Genomic DNA, 18,478 nt, shown 5'->3' with positions numbered 1-18,478 from the left:
TTAACGGCTTATTTTATTTTCTTCATTGCAATCATAAAACTTGCATAATCCCCAGACATCCATTTATACAGAGCCATCTATACAGATATCAAGTTTCATAAAAATATGTTCAGTACCTTTTGCGTTTTTTACGGGATTAAGTTTTGAGGACGGACGGACGTGTCAACATTTTATGGGGTTTATGTGCTTTTTCTTTGATCTTTATGTGGCACCTTTCCACATAAACCAGTAAAATCACGACATAAACTAGTCGGTTAATGGGATTTTCTTCTTTTTTAAACTAAGATTGGATGATGCCCGGACAGACGGACAGAGGGTAAAATATAATAAACAAGATCAACAAGGAAAGACGGCGTTCAACGAACGCAATCCCCACACGACCCATCAACAAGAACCAGTGGCAATAAGCCCAGGCGGACCCCAAACAAAAACAATAGAGGGCATAAGGTAGAGCACGGACAGGCTAATCACTAAAATGAAACAAATAAATGGTTGAATAAAAGGCCCACAAAGTCAAAGTGCACAGTGGAAGGGGACAGGAGACCCGGGGGAAAGGGGGGTTGATAAAATTAAAAAATAAGACTGGGGCAAAGGGGAAGATACTTACCGTAGACAAGAAAACAACAAGGGGCACAAGCAAAAGTGTCACCCAAAACAGTATGAAACAACATAGACATACATCTGTGGAAACAAAGAGGGGGGCCTTTTTGGGAAAACGGTCGGGCGGGGAAAAAAATTTACTGTTGGGATTTTAAAACCGTTTAATTTGGTGCATAAAACCCTACTGTTAGCCCCACCATGTTCCTATAAACAAAGACAGTGTAAAAAAAAATAAACCCAAGTGAAATCTAAAGTCCCCCCGGGGGTTTTAAAACTGATAGAATTAGTTTTTATAGCATGTCTTTCGTTTTTTGCAAATAGGAAAAGTGAAGGGCAAAAACAACGGAAAAAAGAGTAAAAAATTTTAAGCGTATATTCCCTTTCCTTTTGGAAAGTGTATTTTGTGCGTTTTTAACCACTGGGGACGTTTTAAAGGAGAAATTTCAGATTACATAAAGGTGGGATTTTTTGGGCCATAAACTGATATTGGAGGGAAAACGGCTTTTATCCGGGTTAAAACAAAAAAAAGAGGTCAATAGACTTTTTAAAAGTGTAAACTTAAAGAAGCTCCACTGAGGTCAAAAGGCCTAAAATATAGAATTTTAAATTTATACATAGATCAAATGAACAAATTAAAATGGAATCATCTGTGAATGATTATAAAGAAATATTCCCGAAATTGAATTAAAAAAAAATCATTTTTGTGTGTAATTTAAAGGCAGATTTGAGCGATAAACGTTTCAAAGCTTATCATTTCACATTAAAACGATGATTCAGGAAAAATGGAGGGAGGGAATGATCTTATTATTTACACACAAGGTAATGGGTTAGACCTTCATCAAATAGTACACAAATCTCGGTAAAACTATTTCCAATCCCTTCATGTCAAAAAATCTCAGTGGATTCTCTTAAACATTAAAGTGTAAAATAGCCTATATAAAACATTGTAGTCTTTAATGCTTTAATGTGCTATTTAACCTTCACTGAAACCAAGACAAATTTCAAGACATCTTTTAAGTACAAAATCACCATGTTAGCTGATTTTATTGTTATTCTAGTAAAATAGAGAGAAATAAAGAATCCCTAAAGAACGCACAAAATATGATAAACAAGATCATCAAGGAAAGGCGGCGTTCAATGAACACAGCCCCCACCCGACCCAGTAACAAGAGCCAGTGACAAGGAGCCAGGAGGACCCCCAACAAAAATAGGGAAGGGCATAAGGCAGAGTCGACAAAATTGTAAATGTTGCAGTGAGCCTGTTTATGGATGAGAATGGAAAGTACGAGTTAGCGCATATGCCCCCTAGCATCGGCTTAAGCAGAATTCAATATTTAATCGTGGTAATGGGTAAAATTTTGAATTTTTGAAATATCCACAGATGTGTTCATACGCGGTTATCATGGAACCTTCAATATGACACTTTCGTATTGACAGATTGGCGATCACGATATTGATCACACCGTTCTTAGCTAATTGAACCGTCACTGTCAAGGCTACATACATGGTGTCGTTCTCAACATCGTAATATAGTAATGCTATATTACGGGTATTACAGTTCTAATTGACCATGTTAAAAAGTTACAAACATCAATACAATAAGGTTAACTTTTCCAAATTTCCAGATCTTTTTCAAACTAATTAGGTATATCAAAATTGTTATTATTAATTTCGTACCGGAAAATGAAGTCAATGTTCTGCCTCTTTTATATGCACTCTGATTTGAAAGTTTTCAAATGATGGCTGTAAATCTCATTTGCTAAAGATTAATTGTCCACAAGGGAAATTTCCAAAAATTATCTTATATTAAAAGATTATAAATGCAGACGTATAATTTGACGCCTCTTTTTCAGCAAGAAAAAATTAATTACCATTGCAGATCGTTCAATCAAGACCATGCAATATACACGAAATATGATAAACAAGATCAACAAGGAAAGGTGGCGTTCAATGAACGCAAACACTTCAAACTTTCAAGCTGTAAATCTGGTAACAAAAATGAAAATGTAAGCTACCTGCATACATATATTGCCGATAAAATTATAAGTTACATTTCATCTTTTATAATTCTTTCGGTTCCGCTGTCTATTTAACTTGCAACTTTTGAAAAATATCGTCATTTAATACAATTATTTTTTTTCCAGTATTATGTAATAGCATGGTAAAACATATCCAGTACATGATAAAACAAGAAAAATCAATGTAACATGAAATGAAATGAAAGGCATCATACCTAGGATAACACAAGAAAGAGGACTAAATCTCTTATTTCCAGTGTGGTACGTATGTTGTATTATCCATGTAACATAACATAATAAAAAGTGTCCTGGTTGTTTTGTCTTATTTAAATGGACTATACACTGTATATAGATACACAACAATTGATACATACTGGTCGGAGAGATTACCCCAACACTTGATAAATATAATTGTTATTACTGTGTTTTTCTTTTCAACAAACAAGCACATGGTCACCAAGAAGTATAGGAGCAGGACAGAATGTGATGTTATTTTAGTAAATTGGTAACATTTCAAATGTTGTTTTTTTCCAAATAATCTTAACTTTTAAACTACTTCAAAACTTTCTTTCTTATTAAATTACAATAGAGTAGTAAGAATTGTATAACCCACAGGCCACTAGCATGGGAAAGATTTTTGAAAAACTGTTTAAATATCAACACAAAAATAGATAAAACTTCTAAGATGTAAAGACAAATTATTGATGCAGATTTTCCAGTCATTGACAACTTAAAAATGTAAGTGTAGACTTTATCTACTGTTGAGAGGCAAACATTCTGTTTTGGTTTAACCTCATTCAGACGGACCTTAAAGAAGTACAAGTTTTCCATTTTGCATACGTAAAATTTTATTAGTGTAATGTAAAAGTCTTTTCATCTGAACTTTGTTTAGTGTTTGTGGTTTCAATATTTAAATATACAGGAAAGATAATGAAAGATATCTGCAAAGATGATGTGATTTAGATGTCGGAGTTAACTCTCCAACTAGTATTGACGTGTTTTCTTAGAGTGCCATACGTAACGAAATTTTCACATTTGAATAGCTTCAATTTTAACTTAAATTCAAAAGTAATTTTTTTTTATCAAGTAAAGGCAGATAATCTTAATAAAACGTCACGAATCCACACCAATCATGTGAATCCTTTAGTAGCAAAATGTTAAAACAGGAACAATTTAAGGTATACAATGAACACACACACAAAATGAACAGCCTGCCTGAAAAAATGAACAAAAAACGAATGAATATAAACGTATAATTCTAGTAAAAGATATTTTTTAAGAATGTATAGCCTCAATCTTATATAAGCTAGCTCGAAAACATGCCAAGATTCCCGATGTAATTCAACCCCAAAGCTGTGAGGGCAGTGACTTAAAGTCGAGGACCTAAACAACTCGGCCACGGAGATAACTGCTTATTGATGTCAAACATTTTGCTTCAGTGAATATTAATCCTAATGTAATTTACGGTTTCTGTATTTTAATGATTTCAGGACTTTCGGTCTAAGCATGCATACAAATAGACTGTCAATTGATTTCGGATTGTTAGTTTATACAAATTTATTTTTATTAGTTCGATTGAGTTGGAAGCTAAACGCTTATTAAAACAATGGCAACTGAATTGATCCCCTATTAATGTGCTTATAAGTGGAGACGAAAGATGTGGGTCATGAAAATATATCATTTTACTTTTTTATGTAATATTTGTCACTGGTGACATATTCTTTTATTTTTCTATGATTACATGGCAAAACGCAATTATAGCTACTGAATTTTCTTGTCATAAATGTTCAAAATTACCCTGACGAAATGCATTTACATTGGCACATGATAAATGTGTTGAAAATTTGACTTCTTACCATATTGTTTTATAAAGCCTATGCTCTAAGACCAAAGTCAAAACGTCCGCACAAAGCAATGTAAGTAAAGAAGAAGATATATGGACGCATAAAACGTAATTACGTACTATTAATACAGTTATGAAATAGTCCGAAGAGCTTTAGCTATGTAATAAATACATGTACAACTATATTTATATTAAACATTTCCAATGTATTATATTAAATTACGTCTGCAATACAAACGCGTCATAATCATAAGGTTAACACTATTTCATTATTTACAATTACTTATTTGTACTTAGGAATTAATATTATTGTGCAAATCAAAAATGACTTATGAGTATTATGTAAACTTTGAAGGAATGTTTATATCTTCGAACATTGTCTTGTTGTGAACGACAAACATACATGTATTTATTCGTAGTTATGGTTCAGTTTTTGGTGTCTTAAATATCACGATACCAACAGGACACAAGTAAGACGAAATAATCTTTATTTTGAAATATTGTGTTTTCTTATAAACAAAAGGACATTAATATTTGATATACTATACATCTTCTGTTTAAATGTTGCCTTTTAAAATTCATTTTGAAAGTATTTTTTTTTAAATAAGTAACAATTTTAGACTCTTTCTGGAACTTTTTGCTACCTTAATGTGTTATGAACTCCTTCATGAAACTTTTTTTAGGGGGAGGGGGTTATTTGTTGTTTTTGATATATAATTATTATAAATATTATTATTATTATTGTTGTTGTTGTCGTTGCTGTTTCTATAAAATATAATGAATCTACTTTATTTAATTATTTATTTTAAAAAAAGTCAAAACACTAATGAAATGGAATACGAAATGACGACATAATTATTATAATTCTGTATTGCTTTGCACCAAGTAAAGATTAAACCCAGCGACTATATAACGTTTTGAAACATTTTGCTTAATAAGGATTGTGTAAATACAACTGCTTAGTGCTATATAACATTGTTTCATAAAAATCGTAAGCTCCAGCACTTATGCTTCATTATTATTTTTAAATTAAAACATTTTTAAAATATCTTTTGGTTTCTTTTTAAAGGTAGACACAAGCAAAATTTTCATTTCTTTGTTTTGAATTTTGTATTCATTATTCTGTTAATGTCTGAAAATGAACACACTAGGCAGTCACGTGAACAAAACATTTCTCCTTATATGGAATAAAAGGGTGGTTTCCTCACTTGACCCACGTGGGTCAGATTAGATTTCCAAAAAATTGTTAAAGTGAACTCTGAGAACGTTAAAGAACATGTCAAATGAATGACTTAGACTTGATTCAATCATGCAATATCCACAATATCTCTTATTGTAACTTCGAGGATTTGCTCAAGTCACATGACTTATTTTAAAACTACTCGTTGATTCTGTCGGCGTCAAAATTGCGTCCAACATATGTAGTTATTTTTACGCTAAAACCTAAAATATATAGAACTTGTACAGAAATTCATAGTAGGACTTTAAATTTCATTTTAGCGTGATATGAGTACATAAGATCATATTGATATTTTTGTCATCGATTTGCCTGAGTATCCTTTTAAATGCCCATTTGGTCTCAGAAATCAAATATATGAGGGATGACAAGAAAATTTCCTTATAATTATGTATTTTCTGTTATCCACTATCTATCCTTTCCATATTTCTATTCCACGCTTCATTTTCTTTTTACGGTTTAGATTGAATTTCAGATTATTTTTTTTATAAAACAAATTACATTTCTCAAATGGCTTTTTGGGTTTTTGTTAAAATTGAATTGAAAATGTGTAATTTAGCACTTGCAACTTTAATATATTAAATTATCCATTATTCTTAAGACGACGAAGTGTCAACCATAATTCTCTAATTCAAAACAAAACGTAAATGAGTATTTAATTTCAAATTTGCAGGGGAAACAGACAGATTAATTGAACACATATTGATAATAAAGCACTTTATACGTGCACGTACGTAACATTTTAACTAAAATTTGATACCAAATAGAATTTATCCAAAACAAATTTAATCAATATCTTAGTGACTGCACAAAAATGGCGTGTGATATATCCTGGCATATAAAAGCTACTTTGTGCATGTCTTATATAAAATGCCTTTAAATGGATCTTTCTCCAATTTTGTAGGAACATAATGGGATTGGAGGATCTATGAATGGTAATTCCTATATGAATTGTTTCTCTAACGTCTTATTATTAAGGCTGCAATAAACTGCAGACTGCTTAAAAGTTCAAAAGAACAAGATTCTTTAATAAAACGCGGTTTACCCATACAAACAGGGCATTTTGCAAAACCGAAAAACCAAATTATCGTCGAAAACTCGCTACATTTATAATTCATGTTTTAATTACTGTTATCCTAATCAGGAAGTAAACGTTACGTGTTTGATTAAAATTAACGATACAATAATGAATCTCAGATGAGAACTGAACTGAATTAGGTGAAATGGGTTGAAAGCAAGCATTCATAAAGAGCTAACCTCGTGAAGCACATTACAATAACTAATATAGTCATTTTGTACACCACGATGAGTTCTTCGTGACTGATAATGATTTATCGTTTAGCACGGCACGTTCTTTTGTGATACTTCTTTTACTTTTCATTGCTTGTTCGGTCGGTTAGTAAGTGTGTATTTAACTGTAAATTACCTCCGGTTTGTTTTAATTGTGACTTCTGGCAGCTTTTGTTTTCATAAATTATTGTTACTTCTGGTCCTCACTGAAGCTGTTCGATAGCTTGCATTCACCACTGCCGTTCTAAAATAGTCACATTCAAAGTTTGTCTGCAAAAAATTATAATTTGTCGAAATGAATTTTTGCCGTTTATAATTACATCTATCTATCTTTACAACGCGTTTAATGTGAAAGGTTTGTTTCAGCTATAACCAATGCTACAGGGAATACCTACCATTATCTCTTGTGAGCATAATCAAGGCAGTCACTTTGTGTTATACCAAATTATCGCAATTGTCTATAAGAGAAAAATAGGTCTTTGGCTCGTCATATCTAAAAACGTTTGACATAACAGTAACAACCCGAATTTATTGTTTAGTTTATATACTATATTTAAAGGTAACATATTGCTTAAGACTAAATTCTGGATTCTGAAATCTTAAATGAACGCAGCAATTTCTTACATGAATACAAGAACTCAAGAAAATAGCGCTTCATAAAAAGAAATAAAAGTAAAACAAAATAATAAATAAATCAAATCAAATAAAAAGACGAAATGACTTAACAAGAGAAGAATCCTGAATCACTTCAGAAACAATCGACCTATAGCACTTATGAACCTTTGTGGAAAGAGGAAATTCTGTATGCATCTAAACAATGTATCATCTAAATGTACTTGGATAAAATAATGATTTATGTTCTTTTAAATCATAACTTATATCCTTCAGGATCATATGTTACATGCTGATATTAGGACAATGACTCGATATAAAGTAATCTTGGTTCGATTAAAGTACAAACTAAGACACCTTTTAAAACATGTTCAGATAATCGAAATGGTTTGCTGTATTCAAGAAATTCAACATTCATGAGAATTTAAATTTAGTAGGATACATTCTATTTCAGATCAATAACGTTGATGGTTTGTTACATTTATTTAATTCTATTTATTTGTGTTTGTGATTGTTTGTTTTTTCACACTCTCATCAACATCAAAAGCCTGTCCTTGAGTTTGGCAAGTTTTCGTTGTTTTTCTTCAATTGACTTACAAAACAGTTCAAAATCATCTGTGTAATTGTAGTACATTATAACATGGATTAACAATGTTAACAATAATTTAGTTTCCATTTTTCATTCACAATATTTCAAAAACGGTTCTACATACGTTTAAAAATTGTCTTACATAGATAAATTGTATATCATAAAATTTGCATTTTGCATCTAGGCATCCAGAGTACTCTTTCCTTACCCATTTAGATCTAGCCAACATTTAAATAAGGACTTTTTGACATTAATTTAATAGCCCTTGCAATGCCCACATTTACTATCAAATATACTTAATTAATATGTTTAGTGCTTATGGACTATTGAGACTATTGATTTTAAAGCAATAAAAATAATTCAAGAATCAAATAAGATAAATCAATTTTAGCAAATAGTTTAAATATTTATTATAAACATAAGAGAGGGAATGTTTTCTACTTACGTGCAGTTTTCTTTAAAACGCCAATTTACGAGATGTTTGTGTCCCGGAAAACAAGAAAGTTACGTTTTTGAAAATAGTTTGGAATAAATCAAACGAACACTTTTCTAAAATGACATATAATGACACATAATGGTAGAAAGTCTGTCCAAATTCTTTTAAAATAGAAAAAGTCTGACACAATTAAATATATTAAGCCATCGTTTATAAGAAATTGAAAAGTTAAAATACAAAACAATATAAGCAAACTATACTATCAGAGTATATAATGTATACATGTAATTTAAACGAACTGAGACTTTTAAAAGATGTGTTTTAGCCGGCTTTAAGTTGTAATTACAGCTTACATCAACATAGATTTATAGCTATTACCCTGATATTGATAAGAGTTAAAAGGAAAGTGCTTGCATCCAGTCAACAAACCAATAGGTCAATAGAACCTAGAATAGACTGTTTCTTAAATTAAAAGTACGATTATTTAACGTGCTTAATAGTGCAGTCTTAAAAATGTACCCTCCATCAGTAACTTTGGAAAGTATATTACATAAATCAAATACCGAAAGTTTTACAACATAATATCAGTCTTATTGTTAACTAGAGTAAACAAGTAACAAGTAAAACAGAATTGTTTACCCTAGAATAGTTCAATCCAGATTATGCAATATGCATCACAAAACAAATGAACCAATATGAAATTAACGTATGCTACCTGCATAATAGTCCAATATCATGATACATAAAACTTTGGAAAAGCAATGAAAACAGAAAAATTATATGACAATTGCAAACTCAATTTGATAAAGTTTGTTCACAATGTGCAACTTTTCTTCCGCCCCTACCCACACCTCCTTCAACATTCTTTAACGAATCAATGATCCCGAAGATCAGCAAAATATCACAACACTGAAATAAAGTACCGGTAATCCTCATAAATGTGAACAGTAGTTAGTAATACGCCGCATTTCATTTATCAACATTTATAACGCTTCAACATTGGACCGAATTATAAGGACAGGTTCAATTATGCGAAAGCTTTGGCATCTTTATTTTGTCAAAATATTCTGAGAATATAAGACATTCACAGAAACATTCATTTTATTTCTGACAATAGCGTTGTCAACGTATATCATGATTCTGATTCAAAACAATGTCCATCATTAGCAAATTGAGTTTAAAGGTCTTAATACATACAAATCACCGAAAAGAATATTATCAAACGTAGAGGTCAAAATTATATACAAAGTTAGAATAGTTACCAATATCACAAATTGACTGCAGCAAATATTTCATATGATCATATATTTAGACAAATTAGTGGTTATACTCAGTAAATGCCCTCTATAAATTGCAATATTTTAAAAGTCTTTTCCTGATATTCGTTCTAATGTTTGGCTTCATGTTGTTCCAACAGACAGAAGTGCAAAAAATATATTATTTGCATCTTTATACATTAACTGTACAATTATAGAAAATGTACGATGTTTCAAGAGACGAGTGGTTAGTTCCGTCTCAATGAAAGAGACAAACATAATTGTGACATAGCAGAAATAATAACATCCTTTCAGCAGTAAACTAAATTGTACTTCTCGAGCAACACATTAATTCTAAGAGTTTATCAGAGATCTTTTTGGCTAGTTCCTTACTGTCAAAAAATAAAATGTTTTATTTAGAATGCTAGTTGTATATTTGAGAAGTATATGTGAGGGTCTCGACTGATAGAAATCTATTTTGCATTATTATAATGTTTATTTATTGAACGTGTTCAACAGTTTACTCTTAAGTTTAAAACAAAACATAAAAAATAAATATCTGCCATTATCATCCAATAATTTGACATGCCTATATTTATATTTATTGTTCGTGTGTACATGTACATGTTACAACGTGTGTAAAAACATGTGCGGAATTGCCAAATTGATTGCATCTTGCAGAGACATGTTAAGTGAAATTCTTTTACAAAGGTGAAGTCTCTCATAAGTATACGAATACGCTTTGAACATGTTAAATTATATATGAAATATCTAGTTCAAACTGATAAAAAATGACATATTGTCTCATGGTGAAAAAAGACAAATTTAGCATATTAACTTTTAAGCTAGTTACATATTAAAATTAATTGTTTACTTCCTGCTTTGTGGAATATATTGAGTTAAATTTAGCACATTATACACTGCTAACACTCAGACTATTTATATTGCCATCCTATAACTTTGTTGCTTGGATTAATTATAGCCTATTTCACCACGTTCTTTTTCATCTCTTTCATTTGTGTTTTCATTTTATTTTCTGAATATCATCCGTAATGTATTGAATCAGATACGTTGTATTCTTCAGAATTTAAACATTTGAATTATACAATTCATTTATATTCTAACTATTAAATTAACTTTAGATCTTCCCTTGCATTGCGAAATTTGCATTGTTTTATTTAATTTAAGAGAAGTCTCAAGAATCGTTTCATGTATTTTGATAGTCTCATTTAATTTGACAAACAAAGACATTATGTACCTCTACATGTCAATAATATTTTCATATTCAAGTACGTCGATTAATAAACGACAAGAAATATTCGTGTGTACTGACGGGCAATAGCAGTAAAATAACAAGAATAAAGATCAACAAGGCAAAAGCAACGTTCAACGGACGCTGTCCCCGGACACACCCAATTAGGACACCCAGAAGGCACCAAACAAAAACCTGGAGTGGACACGAGGGCGAAAGGAGTGGGACATGTAATGTAAAGGCAACGTTCACAGGACGCTGCCCCCGGACACACCCAAGTTAAAAATCTCACTGTTACATCTTGAAGTCTGTTCACAACATTTTCAAACTAAAGATGTATAAATTAATACAATAATATAAATTGTATTCACTTGCCCCAGAGCTTATAAATCACACGCTAACAACAGTAAGGCAAACAATACTTTTCAGACACGTTATAAAAGGGAAATATATAATAAATTGTTACTGTATAAATACTTTTTCAGTCTATATCAAAACAGATAAAGACAGTTTCCTGTGCTACTTGGTCGTGTGAGGGCTGCGTTCATTGAAGCCGCCCTTCCTGGTTGATCTTGTTTTGCATATTTCATTACCTCTGCTGAAACCTTCAAACTAGTATGCCTAAAATTAATGTTTATAGATCTAATGCTACTACGTGTACAACAAAGCATACTGATACCTTATATAGGTTTATTCCATTGTGTATGTTATGTAAGAATTTTATTACACAATGATTAAACGTTTATTTATGCAGTATAATCCATCTATATACATCAACAATCTTATTGTTCCCATAACATGAAATATCTGAGTGACAACGAAATGAAATCAGCTTTACAGCTTATCAGGAATTAAAAGTATACTTTTAGTATAATGGTTGTGTAAGAGTAGATTTAAGTAGGTAAAAAAGATGTGTCGCCTGCTTAAAGATATATTTTGAACCCTATAGGCAGTAATCTTTTGATTCTAATATTAATAAACAACTTTTAAATCTTAAAAGTTCATTGAAGCAAACTGTCCAGTTTAAAAGGTAAAGTACTTGGCAAAATGTGATATCATAGCTCATTGCTGAACAATAAACGGAGCTGTATAGAAATGAAATCAATAATAATTGAAACATGATATAAATGTTTGCCGCAGTTTACATTTACAAGTAATGCATCTTCCACTTAGTCCAGGGATCATAGAGTCGAGCCCTACTCGGGTCACGATCATGTTTTCTCATATGCCACCAGTACTGGTTAACTCCCTAAAGTGCATTGGAAAGTATTTGAAAAACAAGTTGAACGATCGAGAATAAATATTTTCTTTTACAGTAATTATGTTTGGTGAAAATAATGATTAAGTTGGGTTACTTTAAAGTTGTGTTGGCAATGTTTCAGGACATTGACATTCTCGGATAAAAAAGAGGTTAATGTTCAAACTAATTGATGATCTTTCTAAAGTTTAAACGCCTCTTGTCTAGTTTTACGCAGAAATATGACGTCAGTTCCTAGACTTCTTTCCGCATTTTCCGCCCGTTTGAATACAGGAACAGAAATGGATAATTATGACGGAGATCAAACCATGTATAACATTCAAAGCTCAGATGTATACTTAAAAGATAGAGCAGAAGTTTGTGTGGGAGAAAACATTGTGTTTGTAAAAGAAATGCACTATATCCTTTATGACTGTTGTCTAGTTTTCAACAAACTAAAACATTCTGTTTGTGTCGTTCGTTACCTTACACATGACTGTATTTATATGAACACATAATTATCCGTTTTTGAAATCTTCGTATTTTGCATTTATGTAAAGTAATTATAGAAGTAGTGTTTTATACCAAACAGTTCTTAATTATTTAATGTGAGGAAAAGCAGAATAATTTATGTAAATCAACTTGTTTCTCATAATGAATATAAAAAATTCTTTTTCGCAAGTGTGTATTTTGAGATGATTTGTTTGATACAAATCATGTCAAAATTAAAAACATATAAACATACTGATTGATGATACAAATACTTTTAGGACAAGTATTACGCATGCATTCGCTTGAAAATTAAGCTTTAAGCACGAATCAATACAGACATTAAAACTGAATATAAACCAAATGCTTCTAAATTTACTTCGAAAAGGTTTTGTTATAAACAGATAATATACTAATAATAGATAACATTATTTTAATTGTCAATAGAAAATAAAGTGGAAACCTTTACCGTTTCAGCTGTCTGTGATACACATGCTTGGTTTTTCCAAAATCTTTATTACCTCTGATTCCTCTAAAACTTCCATCTTGTGTGATGCGATGTTTGCTTTTTCATTTAGGGCAAACATATTCTTTCAATGGGAACAAAACAAGGTGGCCCGTCTTTAACTAACGTTCTCATAGTCAAACTCTCAACCCAGATTATTATTTTGTTCTCACCTCAGTAACAAAAACTTTTTGGGATTAACTTAAGATTTCCGCTTTTAAGATTTTCTTCTCAGATAAACAGATATTAAGACAAAAGTTTGGCTATCTCAGATTATGTCTCAGCAATCAAAATGCCAATTTTCAGAGGATAATGCAATTTATTGCATTACATTAATTGATGTGTGTGTTCCCGTGTTGACAAAAAGCACTATTGCGCCCCTTGCACATAGATTAATGACAATTTCGCCAGCATATAATTCTTCAAAAAATTATACTTTTTATGATTTCCTTAATAAAGGCAGGGAAAAAAATATTCTTTTTCTGAAACAGAGTTTTTCATGAAAAATCAAGACATATATTCTAATCATTTTTCACAAAGTGGACGTCAGAAGCAAAATATTCTTATATGTGTGCAGTATACTGAACTTATTTAATCCTACATGCCAAACTTAGTACTTCTCTGTTTTTTAGTCGTCTCCTAGGTTTTTTTGAGTGTGTCGGGGGCCGCGTCCTGTGAACGTTGCCTTTGCCTTGTTGATCTTTGTTCCTTTTTTTTAGTATTTTTTCCTGATTGTCGAGTGAAATCCTATGCAATTTGCCTTATGACATTATCAAATCAGGTCATGACAGTCATAGTGTAAAAGTAAAACATAATAGTGTGCAATTTATTTCATTTTTTAAACTAAATTAAATGTGCGCATAAAATATTATTTCATCCCGGCGTAAGAAATTACTCATAATATTATATTCTAAGGGAGTACATTTATTCTTGAAATATTGTTTTCATCCAGGCACATTAAAAAATAGTTTGCTTTATGTGAAATTACATTTGAGCCGTGCCATGACAAAACCAACATAATGGGAGTGCGACCAGCATGGATCCAGACCAGCCTGCGCATCAGGATCCACGTTGTTCGCATACAAACCCTATAACAAGTAGAGAAACTGATGAATATGTGAAATTACATTTCGCATACAAACCCTATAACAAGTAGAGAAACTGATCAATATGTGAAATTACATTTGGTTATTTCGTCTCGAAATGATCAAACAATAATTTCGCTACTTTACGTATTGAATAGTATGTAATGTATTCAATTCACCTGCATACATTTCTTGTTTGAATAAACATAAAAATATTATTTGGACCCATTATAAAATGTCCATTTCGCAAGCATATGGTCCTTCATAATATCAAAATTGCAATTTTATATCCTTCAAAACATCTCTTTTGCGTATTTTGGACATGCCGTCAATGCGCAATGAGAAAAATCTCAAATTTTGCAGAAGATTAAGTGAAAGTCAATTTGAGATTTTTATCAGGTGTGAAAGAGTCTCGATGGATTTGAGAAATCATAGATTGAGAAATGTCTTAGTATAAGGAAGTTAGAGACAATAAAAAGACTAAAAGATTAAAGAATGCTGAATAAGTTCAGAAACAAATATGGAGCACTTATGTGGAAAGAGAATATTGTCTAGGCATCTAAATAATTTATCATCTAACATTACTTGGATCGGAAAATGATTAATGTCCCTTTAACGGATTATTTTATTTTCTTCATTGCAATCATAACTTATATCCTTCGAGATCAAATGTTAAATGTTGATAGTGTGAAGTGTTTAAAAAAAAACCAAAGTGAGGTAGTGAATTCAAAAATCCAGTCTATGTGTTGAATTTGCCTTATTTTCAGTTTATTTGTTGCCATAGCAAACAAAGTTTTCAACATGAATAAAAGAAAACTTGCATAATCCCCAGACAGCCATCTATACAGATATCAAGTTTCATAAAAATATGTTCAGTACTTTTTGAATTATCTGTGGACGGACGGACGTGTCAACATTTGAGGTTTATGTGCTTTTTCTTTGACCTTTTGTGGCACCTTTCCACATAAACCAGTAAAATCACGACATAAACTAGTCGGTTTATGGGATTTTCTTATTTTTTAAACAAAGATTGTTGACGGAATGAAGCTCTTAGACCATTGGATAATGCCCGGACAGACGGACAGAGGGTAAAATATAATAAACAGGATCAACAAGGAAAGACGGCGTTCAACGAACGCAATCCCCACACGACCCATCAACAAGAACCAGTGGCAAAAAGCCAAGGCGGACCCCAAACAAAAACAGGAGAGGGCATAAAGTAGAGCACGGACAGGCTAATCACTAAAATGAAAACAAATAAATGGTTGAATAAAAGGCCCACAAAGTCAAAGAGCACAGTGGAAGGGGACAGGAGACCCGGGGAAGGGGGGGGTTGATAAATTAAAGAAATAAGACTGCGGGCAAAGGGGAAGATACATTACCGTGGACAAGAAAACAACCAAGGGGCACAAGCAAAAAGTGTCACCAAAACAGTATGAAACAACATAGATTATACATCTGAGGAACAAAGAGGGGCGCCGCCTTGGAACGGTCAGCAGCACAAGTACTGTTCGGGAGTTTAAACCGGTAAATGGTGCATCAAACCTCACTCTTAGCCCTACCATGTTCCTATAAACGAGACAGTGTAAATAAAATGAATCCCCGGCAAGTTGAAAACCTGAAGTCCCCTCCGGTTTTAACCGGATAGGTGACCATAAAGTTTTTGAAAATGACCCGATTCAAAGAAAAAACGAGGAAGTTCTTTAGCGTTTTTTTATATTTGAAATATATAAGGCGAACACTTTACTCCAATAGCATATAATTGTGGAAAAACGGTTAACATCCGTCTAAGCTAGATACAGTCTGATAGAATTAGATATAGCATGTCTTCGTATTTTAGCAAATAGCATGAACAACTGAAAAAGAGTAATAACTTTAGCGTATATTCTCCTGCCTCTTGGAGTGTATATGTGAGATTCTAACCACTGTGACGTTTTAAAGAAGTAATTACAGCTTACAGCAAAGTTATCGCCATAAACTGATATCTGGACAAGAGCTGACAACAGACGGCTTTTTATCCTGTCAACAAAATAAGAGGTCAATAGACTGTGTTAAATGTATAAACTTAAAGGAGCTCCACTGAGGTCAAAATGCCCCAAAATATAGAATTTTAAATTTGTACATAGATAAAGTGAAAAGATTAAAATGGAATCATCTGTTAATGCTTAAAAATCAATATTCCCGAAATTGAATTAAAAAATCCATTTTTTTGTGTGTAATTCAAAGGCCGATATGAGCGATAAGCGTTGCAAAGCTTTTCAGTTTTGGGTCACTTTTCACATTAAAAAACGATGATTAAGGAAACATGGGGTGAGTGAATGATCTAGAAATTTACACTCTAGTTAATGATCTAAACCTACATCAAATTGTTATACAACTCTTGGTAAATATATATTCAATCCCTTCATTTCAAAAGTCTAAGAGGAGTCTCTTAAACATAAATTCAAGTATAAAATAGCCTATATCAAAAATTGTAGTCTTTAATGTGCTATTAAAAATATGATAAACAAGATCAACAATGAAAGGCGGCGTTCAATGAACGCAGCCCCCATATGACCCAGCAACAAGAACCAATGGCAAGGAGCCCAGGCGGACCTCAAACAAAAACAGGACAGGGCAAAGACAGAGCACGGACAGGTTAGTCATTAAATGATAAATAATTTGTAACTGATTAGGAATTCAAAGAAAATAATAATAGGCCCACAAAGGGGAAAGGGACAGGAGACCGGGGGAAGGGGGGGGGGGGTTAATCAAAGAAATAAAAACTAGAGGCAATGGGGGAGATACTTACCGTAGACGAGAAAACAACAAGGGACACAAGCAAAAGTGTCACCAAAAAAAACCAAAGTGAGGTAGTGAATTCAAAAATCCAGTCTATGTGTTGAATTTGCCTTATTTTCAGTTTATTTGTTGCCATAGCAAACAAAGTTTTCAACATGAATAAAAGAAAACTTGCATAATCCCCAGACAGCCATCTATACAGATATCAAGTTTCATAAAAATATGTTCAGTACCTTATGCGTTATCACGGGATTCAATCTTGAGGACGGACAGACGTGTCAACATTTTATGGGGTTTATGTGTTTTTTCTTTGATCTTTATGTGGCACCTTTCCACATAAACCAGTAAAATCACGACATAAACTAGTCGGTTTATGGGATTTTCTTATTTTTTAAACAAAGATTGTTGACGGAATGAAGCTCTTAGACCATTGGATAATGCCCGGACAGACGGACAGAGGGTAAAATATAATAAACAGGATCAACAAGGAAAGACGGCGTTCAACGAACGCAATCCCCACACGACCCATCAACAAGAACCAGTGGCAAAAAGCCAAGGCGGACCCCAAACAAAAACAGGACAGGGCATAAGGTAGAGCACGGACAGGCTAATCACTAAAATGAAAACAAATAAATGGTTGAATAAAAGGCCCACAAAGTCAAAGAGCACAGTGGAAGGGGACAGGAGACCCGGGGAAGGGGGGGTGGATAAATTAAAGAAATAAGACTGGGGCAAAGGGGAAGATACTTACCGTGGACAAGAAAACAACAAGGGGCACAAGCAAAAGTGTCACCAAAACAGTATGAAACAACATAGATATACATCTGAGGAACAAAGAGGGGCGCCGCCTTGGAACGGTCAGCAGCACAAGTACTGTTCGGGAGTTTAAACCGGTAAATGGTGCATCAAACCTCACTCTTAGCCCTACCATGTTCCTATAAACGAGACAGTGTAAATAAAATGAATCCCCGGCAAGTGAAAACCTAAAGTCCCCTCCGGTTTAACCGATAGGTGACCAATAAAGTTTTGAAAATGACCGATTCAAAGAAAACGAGGAAGTTCTTTAGCGTTTTTTTTATATTTGAAATATATAAGGCGAACACTTTACTCCAATAGCATATAATTGTGGAAAAACGGTTAACATCCGTCTAAGCTAGATACAGTCTGATAGAATTAGATATAGCATGTCTTCGTATTTTAGCAAATAGCATGAACAACTGAAAAAGAGTAATAACTTTAGCGTATATT

This window comes from Ruditapes philippinarum, unplaced genomic scaffold (assembly GCF_026571515.1).
Source record: "Ruditapes philippinarum isolate M1 unplaced genomic scaffold, ASM2657151v2 ctg6194_1_1_1_1, whole genome shotgun sequence".
Taxonomy (NCBI): Eukaryota; Metazoa; Mollusca; class Bivalvia; order Venerida; family Veneridae; genus Ruditapes; species Ruditapes philippinarum.
The sequence above is the reverse complement of the archived record's forward strand: the minus strand, read 5'-3'. Positions refer to the sequence as shown.